The following is an 11,738-nucleotide window of genomic DNA, read 5'->3' as shown; positions in this document are numbered from 1 at the left end:
GAAGGGAAGGTTTGATAAGGGAATGTTTGGTAAGGGAAGGTTTGGGAAGGGAAGGGAAGGGAAGCTTTGGGAAGGGAAGCTTTGGGAATGGAAGCTTTGGGAAGGGAAGCTTTGGGAAGGGAAGCTTTGGGAAGGGAAGCTTTGGGAAGGGAAGCTTTGGGAAGGGAAGGGAAGGGAAGCTTTGGGAAGGGAAGGGAAGGGAAGGGAAGGGAAGGAAAGGAAAGGAAAGGAAAGGAAAGGAAAGGAAAGGAAAGGAACAAGGAAGGAAAGGAAAGGAAAGAAAGGAAAAAAAAAGAAAAGAAAAGAAAAGAAAAGAAAAGAAAAGAAAAGAAAAGAAAAGAAAAGAAAAGAAAATAAAAGAAAAGAAAAGAAAAGAAAAGAAAAAAAAAGAAAAGGAAAAGGAAAAGGAAAGGAAAGGAAAGGAAAGGAAAGGAAAGGAAAGGAAAGGAAAGGAAAGGAAAGAAAAGAAAAGAAAAGAAAAGAAAAGAAAAGAAAAGAAAAGAAAAGAAAAGAAAAGAAAAGAAAAGAAAAGAAAAGAAAAGAAAAGAAAAGAAAAGAGAAAAGAAAAGAAAAGAAAAGAATCCTCCAGTGGTGTCGCTGGGCAGGAGCAGCAGAACAGCCCTGCAGCGCCCACTGCATCCACCTGAAGCACGAGGCACACTTCTTTTGTGGAATCGGCTGCTGCCTGAGGGCCTGGGCTCCCGGCTGGGCTGCCCCGGGGCTTGGGGGGCTGTGCAGGGCAGGCTGCAGGCTCTCGGGCCCTGCCTCGGGCACCTGCCGGGCCAGGGCGGGACAGGCCGCGTGTGCCACGGTGGCTCGGGCTTCCAGAAGGGCAAGTGCGGCCCAGAGCGGCAGTCGGGGGTGCGACACTAGTGAGAGGTTCTCGAGCCAAGCCTCCCACGGGAAGGACATGGTGAGCCCACCTATTGTAAAAACGACTGCTCTTTCCCCCCTGGATCCTGCTTATTCTTCGAGAAGTTCCAGGAGGCTCACGTAGTCCCACACATCCTCATCCCTCTTGTCCTTCTCCCAGCACAAGGCCTTGGGCCCCACGGCCTGGACACTGCCATCTTCCCAGCCATCCCATGCCAGCCGGACTGCACCGACGGTCTGTTCTCTTTGATGCCTTTGGACACCTCCTAGGCAATGGAGCCTTGCTCTCCAGAAAGCTCTTGGCCAGTGTACTCTTCCCAGTCCCATTGTTCTTGGTAGTTACTGCCTTCTCGGGGCACATGCTGGGCTCCAGGTGCCTCTGATCCTGTGGCTGGCTGCAGCCTGGGGGGCTGTGTGGGGCAGGGACAGAGCTCTGTGTCCCTGCTGATGGACCTCCTCACTAAGAGCAAGAGAACCTGGCCTTTCCCCTGAGCAGCAAGAGGTTCGCGGGCTCCTCCTGCTCCTGCTCGTCCTCCTCTCCTCATCCTCCTCGCAGCTCCGGCTGTGGCAGCAGCCTCTGCCACCTGGGCCCCTGGGGCTGTCCGAGGCTGCCCGCTGCCTCTGCTGCGCCCTGGGTGCCTGCAGTGCTGAGAGAGCCAGGCCCCTGCTGGGCACAAGGCTGGCCATCCTCGTCCTTCTCTGCGGCCAAGGCTTGGGCCCAGAGCTTGGCACTGACACCTTCTCCCTGGTGGGACAGTCCTGCCGGGCTGCTCATGCTTTCTTCCCCCCTCAACAGCTTTGGCTCAGGCCTGTCTTTTTCCTAACGGGACACCCCTTGGACACTGTCCTCTTGGGATAGCTCCTGGTGGTTCTTGTCTCCTGCTTCGGACAAATCAGGCTCTCTCTCGTCCTCTTCCCATGCCTGTGTGTGCACATGGCCTGGCACAGCTTTTTCCAAAGGAGACACTTCCTGGAATCCCTCCCCTTCGCACTGGCACACCTCTACACCTGGCTCCTCTTCTTCCCACGGGGACAACTCTGGGCATCTGTCCTCCTCCTCTTCGTGCCAGTGGTACAGCTCCTGCACTGTGACACTTTGTGCCCACTGGCACAGCTGCTGCTGTGTCCCATCTGCCCACTGCACTGTCACGCCTCCCTCCCACTGCTGCCACTCCTGGTGTCTCACAGCTCCCCAGGGGAACACTTGCTGAATTGTCATTTCCGCCTGCCCTAGCTGAAAATCTCTCATGGTCGCTTCTTCCCCCAGGCAAAGCTCTCGGCCGCTGCCATCTGCCTGTGGGGAAAGCTCTTCCTCCACATGCTATTCCCAATCTTGGTGCATGGGGACAAAGGCCCCTTCCTCCTCGTCCTCAGTCTCTGACAGCGGCAGGACTGAGCTGCCCATAGCCCCCAGGCACTGCCCGCTGAGGGCCTGCTCCTCCAGGCAGCTGGCCAAGAGGCTGGGGGGCTGTGAGTTGGGCCTTGCCTTGTTCTCCTCCGTGGCTCACACCTGCGGCACAGACGAGTCCCAGGAGCTGCTTGCTGCTGCCACGGCGGCTCTCCTGGCACTGGCCACGGCAGGGCCCTGCAGTGCCCCTTGGATTCCCTCAGCCAGGGCGGGGCTCTCTGATGTCACAAGGGCCTTTGGCCCCGTCACGCCCCGCATCACAGAGCAAGGGCCCTGACACAAGGCGCCCGTGTGGCAAAGGGCCACCCTCGGCCCCCCTGCAACAGGCGCAGGCAGCGCAAGTGGCGAGGAGCAGCCCCGGGACAGAAAAGGCAAGGCAAAAGGAAAGGCTTCCAGCCCCTTGGTGTGACCCGCTTCTTCCAATGATGCGAAATGCCTGTGAGAAACTGCTGGCTTTTGGATGGAATTGCGAGTGGACCAAGTCTTCTAAGCAAAATCTCCTTTGCTCCTTACTTCAGGCACAGGCACCAAAGCACCCCCACGGGTGCTGCTTTTGGGCCACCACACTCTTGGGCACCACTTGGCCTTGGGGACAGCCCTGGGGATGCTCGGAAGCAGCTGGGGCCGGCTCAGGCCGCAGGGCCACGGCCAGGCCAAGGCCGCCCGTGCAGCTCCCTCATGGTGCCGGGCACTCTGGCTCGGCCACCATCTGCAGGCCCGGCCCGGGGCTGGCCGCGGGCACCGATCCTCTGGCGGTGGGCCCACCTATTGTCAAAACCACTGCTCTTTGCTCCCTGGCCTCTGCTTCTTCCTCGACAAGTTCCAGGAGGCTCACATCGTCTCACTCGTTGTCTTCCCACTCGCCATCCTCCCTCTGCAAGCTTTGGGCCCCATGGCCTGGACGCTCGCATCTTCCCAGCTGGAGATTTCCTGGATCAGCCGCGGCTCAGCACAGGCTGGCCCTGGGCTCTCTTCTTGCTGTATTTCTCCAGGGGAGATCTCTGCCTCTTCCCCATGGTCCCACTGGGGAAGCTCCAGCTCCCCAGCCAAGGCTCCCTCCTCGGTCTCTCGCTGTGCCACGACCGAACCCCTCTCTGCCTCCTGCTGCTGCTGCTCGCTGCTGGCCTGGGCTCCCAGCGGGGCAGGCCAGGGGCTGGGGGACTGCGACTTGGGCCTTGCCTTGTCCTGCTCCATGGCTCACACCTGCGGCACAGACGAGTCCCGGGAGATGCTTGCTGCTGCCACGGCGGCTCTCCTGGGGCACTTGGGTGCCCGACTCTAGTGACAGGAGGTCAACCCCAGCCTCTAAGGAGACGGACATGGGGAGCTCACCTATTGAAAGAACTACTGGTCTTTGCTCCCTGGCCTCTGCTTCTTTCTCAAGGAGTTCCAGGAGGCTCACATCGTCCCACTTGTCCTCTTGCCGCTCGTCGTGCTCCCGCTGCAAGCCTTGGGTCCCACGCCCTGGACGCTTGCATCTTGCCAGCCGTCCCATGCCACCTCTTGGTCACTGGTGTCCTCCCAGCCGGACTGCACCGATGGTCTCTTCCCTTTGGTACCTTTGCACACCTCCTGGGCAATGGAGCCTTGCTCTCCAGAAAGCTCTTGGCCAGTGTACTCTTCCCAGTCTGATTGTTCTTGGTAGTTACTGCCTTCTCGGGGCACATGCTGGGCTCCAGGTGCCTCTGCTCTGGCTGGCTCCTCTGGGGGGCTGTGTGGGGCAGGAACAGGGCTCTGTGTCCCTGCCGATGGCACCTCCTCAATGAAAGCAGGAGAACCTGGGGCCTTTTCTCCCTGTGCAGCCAGAGTTTTGTGGGTCTCCTCCTTCCTCCTTCCTCCTCCTCCTTCCTCCTTCCTCCTTCCTCCTCCATCTCCTCTTCTGCAGCACCAGAGTGTGCCTGCTGGGCCGCCATGGGGCTGCCCGGGGCAGGAGAGGTGCTGGGCAGGGCAGGCGCTGCCTCTGCTCCCCTCTGGGTGCCTGCAGTGCTGAGAGAGCCAGGCCCCTGCTGGGCACAAGGCTGGCCATCTTCGGCCATGTCTGCGGCCAAGGCTTGGGCACAGAGCCTGGAACTGAAGTAGGGAAGGGAAGCTTAAAGGGAACTGAAGGGAACGGGAAGCTAAGGGAAGGGAAGCTCAGGGAAGGGAAGCTTTGGGAAGGGAAGCTTTGGGAAGCTTAGGGAAGGGAAGGGAAGTGGAATTATGGGAAGGGAAGGGAAGCTTCGGGAAGGGAAGGGAAGGAAGGGAAGGGAAGGGAAGGGAAGGGAAGGAAGGAAGGAAAAGGGGGAAGGGGAAGTTTGGGAAGGGGAAGGGGAGGAAGGGAAGGTTTGGGAAGGTTTGGGAAGGTTTGGGAAGGTTTGGGAAGGTTTGGGAAGGTTTGGGAAGGGAAGGTTTGGGAAGGGAAGGGAAGGGAAGGGAAGGGAAGGGAAGGGAAGGGAAGGGAAGGGAAGGGAAGGGAAGGGAAGGGAAGGGAAGGGAAGGGAAGGGAAGCTGTGGGAAGGGAAGCTGTGGGAAGCTGTGGGGAGCTTTGGGAAGGGAAGCTTTGGGAACCTTTGGGAAGGGAAGGGAAGCTTTGGGAAGGGAAGGGAAGGGAAGCTTAGGGAAGCATTGGGAAGGGAAGGGAAGCTTTGGGAAGGGAAGCTTTGGGAAGCTTTGGGAAGCTTTGGGAAGCTTTGGAAGGGAAGGGAAGGGATGGGAAGCTTTGGGAAGGGAAGCTTTGGGAAGCTTTGGGAAGCTTTGGGAAGGGGATGGAAGGGAAGGGAAGGGAAGGTTTGGGAAGGTTTGGGAAGGGAAGGGAAGGTTTGGGAAGGGAAGGGAAGGTTTGGGAAGGGAAGCTTTGGGAAGGGAAGCTTTGGGAAGGGAAGGGAAGCTTTGGGAAGGGAAACTGAGGGAAGCTTAGGGAAAGGAAGGAAAAATTATGGAGGGGAAGGGAATCTTAGGGATTGGAAGGGAGGCTTAGGGAAGGGAAGGGAATCTTCGGGAAGGGAAGCTTCATGTAGGGAAGCATCGGGAAGCTTCGGGATGGGAAGGGAAGGGAAGCTTCGGGATTGGAAGGGAAGCTTTGGGAAGGGAAGCTTTGGGAAGCTTTGGGAAGCTTTGGGAAGGGAAGCTTTGGGAAGCTTTGGGAAGGGAAGCTTTGGGAAGCTTTGGGAAAGGAAGCTTTGGGAAGGGAAGCTTTGGGAAGGGAAGCGAAGGGAAGCTTTGGGAAGGGAAGCTTTGGGAAGGGAAGCTTTGGGAAGGGAAGGGAAGCATTGGGAAGGGAAGGTTTGGGAAGGGAAGCGAAGGGAAGCTTTGGGAAGCTTTGGGAAGGGAAGCTTTGGGAAGGGAAGGGAAGCTTTGGGAAGGGAAGGGAAGCTTTGGGAAGGGAAACTGAGGGAAGCTTAGGGAAAGGAAGGAAAAATTTGGGAAGGGAAGCTTAGGGAAGGAAGGGAGCTTAGGGAAGGGAAGGGAAGGGAAGGGAAGGGAAGGGAAGGGAAGCTTAGGGAAGGGAAGCTTAGGGACGGGTAGCTTAGGGAAGGGAAGCTTAGGGAAGGGAAACTGAGGGAAGGGAAACTGAGGGAAGCTTAGGGAAAGGAAGGAAAATTAAGGAGGGGAAGGAAAGCTTAGGGAAGGGAAGGGAAGGGAAGGGAAGGGAAGGGAAGGGAAGGGAAGGGAAGCCATCCTCCGCATCCCCCAAAGCGAAGAGCCCCTGAGCCTCAGGAATCTCCCCACCCCTGCAAGAGGCCCCCCCGCCAGTAGGAGTAGCAATGCTCTTTCAACTCTTTAGTTAGGAAATAAATATATAATTGGTTGTTTTTTCCTCACACAGTCTCTGGGCAGTGCTTCCTCAGCCTCCTGGTGCCTTTGCCCTTCCCCTCATGCCCCACCGTGGCACCCATGTCCTGTGGGGCACAGCCTGAGGCTGAGGGCCATGGCAGCAGCACCTCTTCCCACAGGAAATCTGCAGCTGCACAGACCCAGGACAGCAGATGGCAAAGACAGAGAGGGTAGCAGGGGCAGCTGGGCTTGTCACAGGATGGTTTATCCATGCTCCAATGTCTCTTCCACTCTCTGCATGGCCACTTGTCGTGTTCCACTATGGGGAACTGCAAGGAGTCCTTTTCAAACCGATGGTCTAGGGTGAAATTAAGTCTACTGGGACAATGTTGTATCTGAGAACTGATACAGACTTCAGGAGGCTGCAACCAAAGTAAAACCACAAGACACAAAAGGACCCCAGACTCAAAAAGCCCAAAAGATAGGACACAAAAGGCCCCAAGCACAAAGCCACAGCTCCAAAGCCACAAAAGACAAGACATGAAAAAGGCCCAGAGTCACCAAGCCCACGAGTTTGTGACACAGTTACTTTATAGCCCCTGGCCCTTCCCAAGGTCTGCCTGCTGACAGGAGTCCCTTGGCCCAGTCCAGCATTTGCCTGCAGTCTATTGATTGAGAGACCTTTCACCATCTGGCCGGAGAATGTCTCTGCAGGGTACAGTGTCCTTGGTTGTCCCCTGCTGACTGCCTGTCCATGTGAGACAAGAAATGGTTGCCAGGCAAAGTCTCCCCAGAGACAAGGCTTTCAGCCATCCTCTCCTAGCTGCCTGCTGCAAGTGGCACATGTGCAATCCCTCCCTCACGGGTGTCTGACAATCAGTGTTGAGACAAATCAAAACCAAATTGGCTCCTCACAGATGTGTTTTACCTAGAACTTCAGTATCATGTTGTCTACAATTTGTTTGTTGATTTGTTGGGTATTTTTGTTGATCAGCCAGTGTATATATATTTTGGTCTCAAAGAGCAGGTAAGGTTTAAATGAAAAGATTGCTGCACATTGTAGATAAATGCTAAAAAGATTTGGAATATTCTCTGTTGTATTGGAATAAGTGAAAGGCAACTCAAATATCATGTGCAAACATGAAAACAATAGATAATTCTTGACTTCATTAGGGAGTGCTTTCTATAATTATGGTATTGGCTCAAAATTTAGTGGCAACTCTTACCTCAGTATGCTTATAATAAATGTCTAAATCAAATAAATCACCATCACACCCTTTAAATTGATTGATTTCAAAAAGAAAAAGGAGATGCCTGGTAAAATGTCACGCATTTCGGCTATGAGTATGTGCAGGAATTTTATTGACATACGACAATGGAGTTACATGTGGGGCACTTGTGCCACTCACACAGCCCTGGGATGAACTGATGCTGAAAAGCCCCAGCAGTGCAGTGAGAAGGGAATACAGAAACACCCCCAGCACCTCTCTGTGCTCTGCTGGCCCTTCAAATGCTTTCCCAGGAGCCACAGCTCACAGCCAGAGTCTGGGGCTCACGGGAGCCCTCGGTGTCCTGGGTCTCTTGCTGGGAGGTCTGAGATGGATTTGGTTGGGATTTCCTCCTCTTCGCTGGGAGGAGGAACCCATTGATGTTGGTAAGCCCTTCCTGCCAACCTGGCCTCAGGTCCACCTGAGTTTGCTTTTATAGGTTTTCTTCTCAAAGTCTGCCCACAAGCTCCTTTGTATCCCCCTGGTTGCCAGTTGTGCAGATTTTCTGGGCTTTTGTTGTCTCCAGAACTGTCTGTACTCCGTGAAGCTGAGGGACCCTGCAGTGACCTGTGCCCAGGGCTGGCCTCTGTCCCTGTGCTGTCCCTGCACTCTACTCCAGCAGCAGTGCAGCCGTGGGGCTTCACCCCACACAAAGCAGCTCCTGGCACCGTGAGCTGAAGAGAAGCTGCACCAAAGCAGGCTGTGCTCTCCTGCTTGGGAGAGAGCTGCCCCAGGGCTGGAGCTGTCTGGGCTGGACAGAGCCCAGGGGAGCCTGGAGACAATGCAGTGTCTGGCCAAAGCAGAAATCTTGTCACTGGTGGTGCCAAAGGGTGACATTTCCTGGGCTCAGGGCACAGAGGGTACAGGACAGTGACAGTGACATCACGATGCTGAGGGGACGTGGGACTCTCCAACCTGCTGCTGCAGGAGGATCTGCTTTTCCTGTTTTTGCAACATGCAGCTGAGTCTTTTATTCTCCTGCCACTAAGCTGTCAGGCTGCCTCCACAAAACTCCTCCTGCTTGGAAAGGGGCTGGTGTGAGCAGCAGGAATTGATGCTGGCTGGAACATTTGCAAGAGCTGGACAAAAGAAGCATTTGCTGGAAGGCCACCAGCTGCCCTTTGCCAGCAGCCCAAGGTGGGAAGGTCCCCTTTGCAGGCCATCCCTGCACAAGGCCAGCCTGGCCTGTTCCAGCACCAAGAACACCTTTCAGCACTGGCTTTGGGGCTGGCCTTGTCCCTCACTCTGGAGAAGCAGGTCGCTGTCAGAACTCACATATCCACAGTTCCTGGCTGGGTTAGCATGTCTTACCCCAGACTGCCCTGGAGACAGCAAGACACAGAGGCTCAATCTGCAAGAAAAGGGGATTTGGTTCCAACTTTCCCCTTGGACCAGCATGCAGCAAGCCCACCTGGGCCTCCTTCAGCTCTCTGTGTGGGCTGCCAGTTAGCTTCTGTTGGGAATGTGAAGCTTTTACTCTACTTTGCAAAGTAAATAATGGTGCAAATCCAGCTACACCAAAGCTGAAATTTCACTCTAAACATTACAATTTTCACTTTCTCCTATTCCAGCCAAGAAAAAACCCAAACTTGACAGTGAAATCTGTGTGAGCTGGAGGCACAGTGTCCTCCAAGATCATTCATGAGTAGAACATTATTCCAGGGGAAGACTGGCAAATCCAGAGTTTACTGATGCTTCATAAAAGGCTTTCCAAAACCTTCCTACCTGTGGTGGTATTGCAGCCTCCTGAGTTCCTGAAGCCCTCACTCACCTCAGGCTCACTTTGGGCAGGAAGGGGATGGTTCTGTTTGTGAGATGTGGGGACAGGAGGAGGGAAGACTTTGCAAAGGCTGTCACCAGGGCATGGCTGGTTTCATTCATGGGGACAATGGGTAGTACCTAAGCCTTTTATTTATTGTGAGTGTTGGAGGTGCTGAAGGGCAAAACTTCTCAGGAATAAGGACATCTTGCACTTCCAAAAAAAGGGGAAAGTGTCATTCATCTTTCATGGATGGTGTTAAGTTATTAACAAATTATTTTTGCTGACAATGTACCTAGACAGCACAGATTTAGAGCATTTTACCACACACCCAGAGTATCCACACATCTGTTTTGCCACATTTTCTCCCTCTGTTTCATTGTATATGATTTCTCCTCCCCGGGTGGCTCCTGCTTGGAGCTCTCCGCTCAGTGGAGTCCCGTTTGCTCAGCAGGCTTTTGCAGCGAGTTATTCCCCAGCGTGTGGCTCTGCTGCCATCCCAAATCTGCCGTTTCACTGCCAGCCTGACTGAGACTGGGGAGCTGCTGGGCATGGCTGGAGAATTTGCCCCAGTCCCCTTCACTCACTGCCAGAATCCTGCAGCATCACCGTGTTTACATCTGCTCATTGCTTTGAAAAACAAAACTTAATGCTTATTTCAGATAAAAATTTTAATTTATTGAAGATTGTTACACTTGATACACAAATACACAAATATCAAGATAAGTTAAAGATTTAAATTTATTACAGATTTCTAAAACCACACAATCAAAAAATATTCAAATATCAACTTTAGTGTAAAAACACTAATTTATTACATAATAGATATATATTATATTATATTATATTATATTATATTATATTATATTATATTATTAAAACTTAGCACAGACATAAAATTAAAACCAGACATAAATAAATAGAAATAGAATTAGAAATATACCGATACAAACACCAATCTACGTATCAAAATATCCATATATTTATACATAATTATATAAATCTATAAATATATGTGAAGGAATTTCAGAAGCCCCATCTTCACATGTTCTCCCTCTGTCTCTTCTTCCTGTGCAGTGCAGCCCTCCTGGACTGGGACAGCAGATGGAACATCTGGGAAGCAAAGGGAACACTGAGTCAGTATCGGGATGTTTCCCTCGGCAGCACCTCCACTTGTGTGAGGGAAGAGAAAATCTCAGAGCCTCCCCAGCAGGGTGAGAAAGAAAACGCTGCAGGCCGAGCGGGCCAGGCTGCTGTGAGCGCAGCCCCGGCGGGACTGTCCCGCAGCCCCCGGCAGCCCGGGGGGCACGGCACGGCACGGCACGGCACGGCACGGCACGGCACGGCACGGCACGGCACAGCTGCCTTGCCCAAGGACAGACAGCCCCTGGGCCAGCCGGGCAGCTGCGCTGAGCAGCCCCAGCACGGGCAGTGCCCACGGCCAAAGCCCGCGCCACCCTCAGCCCAGCCTGCCTCAGCGGCCCTGTGGCCTCACCCAGGCTCTCGGGGGGCAGCAGCAGCAGCTCCCTGTTCACTGCTCTTGCTGGTGCCCTTCAGCTTCTCCCTGATGGCTCTTGTCACTCTCCGATGTTCTCGAGGACTTTCAGGGAAGCTGTGGAAAAAGTGGAGGCTCTGAAATTGGTTCCAAGGCCTGGCAGAGCAGCAGTCCTGGACCCCTCTGAGCTCCCTGCTGGCTCCCTCCATCCCCTCAGCCCTGCCATCCCCTCAGCAAACCTGCAGCCTCCCAGGCCCTTCAGACCCCCACAGTCCTCTCACCCCACTCAGTCCCTTTAAACCCACCCTGTCCCCTTACACCCCCACCCAGTTCAGACTGTACCACTTCCCTGTCCCCTCAGCCCCCACCATCCCCATCAGCTCCTCCACACACCTCAGCCCCACAGCTCCCCCCTGCTCTCCTAGGTTCCCTCCATCCCCACCATCCCCTCTGCTCTCCCACATCCCTCAGCCCCACCACGACCTCAACATTTCCATCCCTTCAGTGTCACCTCTCCTCAGCCCCCTCAGCCCCTCAGTCTCACCGTCCTTCAGCAGCTCCTCGGGGGACACCAGCTGCTCCCACCGCTGCAGGGACACCTGGGGCTCCAACTGCTGCTCCGCCCGGCCCGGCTGCCAGCTCGGACCCAGCACGGGAAGAGGGGACAGAGGGGGCACAGGGGGAAAAGCAAGGGGTGAGAGAGGAAGCAAAGCAGAGAAAGTGGTTAAAAAGCAGCCTATATTTATACCAATAGCAATCTATGTACCTAAACCTCCATATACCCCTGAATTATAAATATAACTATACCCATTAATAACTATATATATCAAAATGTAACTACACATGTATAAATGAAACTATGCACTTCTATGCCTACATATATAAAACAGAAACTATATACATCTACAACTACATATCAAAATTTATCTATAGAGATCTACAATTACTACTATGAAAACATATAAATAGGAATTATATACATCTATAGCTGTAATTACAGACAGAGACATTACACCTGCCTGATGTTCATAGGCTCTGTCTCTGTCTCTTCCTCCCACACAGGGCAGCCCTTCCGGAGAGGTGGATAGGACACGAGTGTCTGGGAAGCAAAGGGAACACTGAGTCAATCTTGGCTCTTGTGCACATTTCCCTTTAGCAGCAACTGTACTTCTATCAGGTATG

General features: G+C 53.8%; 1 long non-coding RNA gene across 1 annotated transcript; it reads right to left on the bottom strand.

The window, feature by feature from the left end:
- Window positions 1-10,026: 10,026 nt before the first annotated feature.
- On the bottom strand, window positions 10,027-11,351 carry LOC146424282 (uncharacterized). The gene is made up of 3 exons (XR_014847045.1): window positions 11,101-11,351; window positions 10,557-10,673; window positions 10,027-10,174 (listed from the first exon to the last, which is right to left on the bottom strand). It is a non-coding gene; the product is annotated as an uncharacterized LOC146424282 (long non-coding RNA).
- Window positions 11,352-11,738: the final 387 nt, after the last annotated feature.

The sequence above is a fragment of the Lichenostomus cassidix genome, chromosome Z (assembly GCF_008360975.1).
Source record: "Lichenostomus cassidix isolate B80296 chromosome Z, HeHo_3.0, whole genome shotgun sequence".
In the NCBI taxonomy this organism is placed as follows: Eukaryota; Metazoa; Chordata; class Aves; order Passeriformes; family Meliphagidae; genus Lichenostomus; species Lichenostomus cassidix.
Note: the sequence above shows the minus strand (reverse complement) of the source record. Positions and strands in the feature narration are given on the sequence as shown.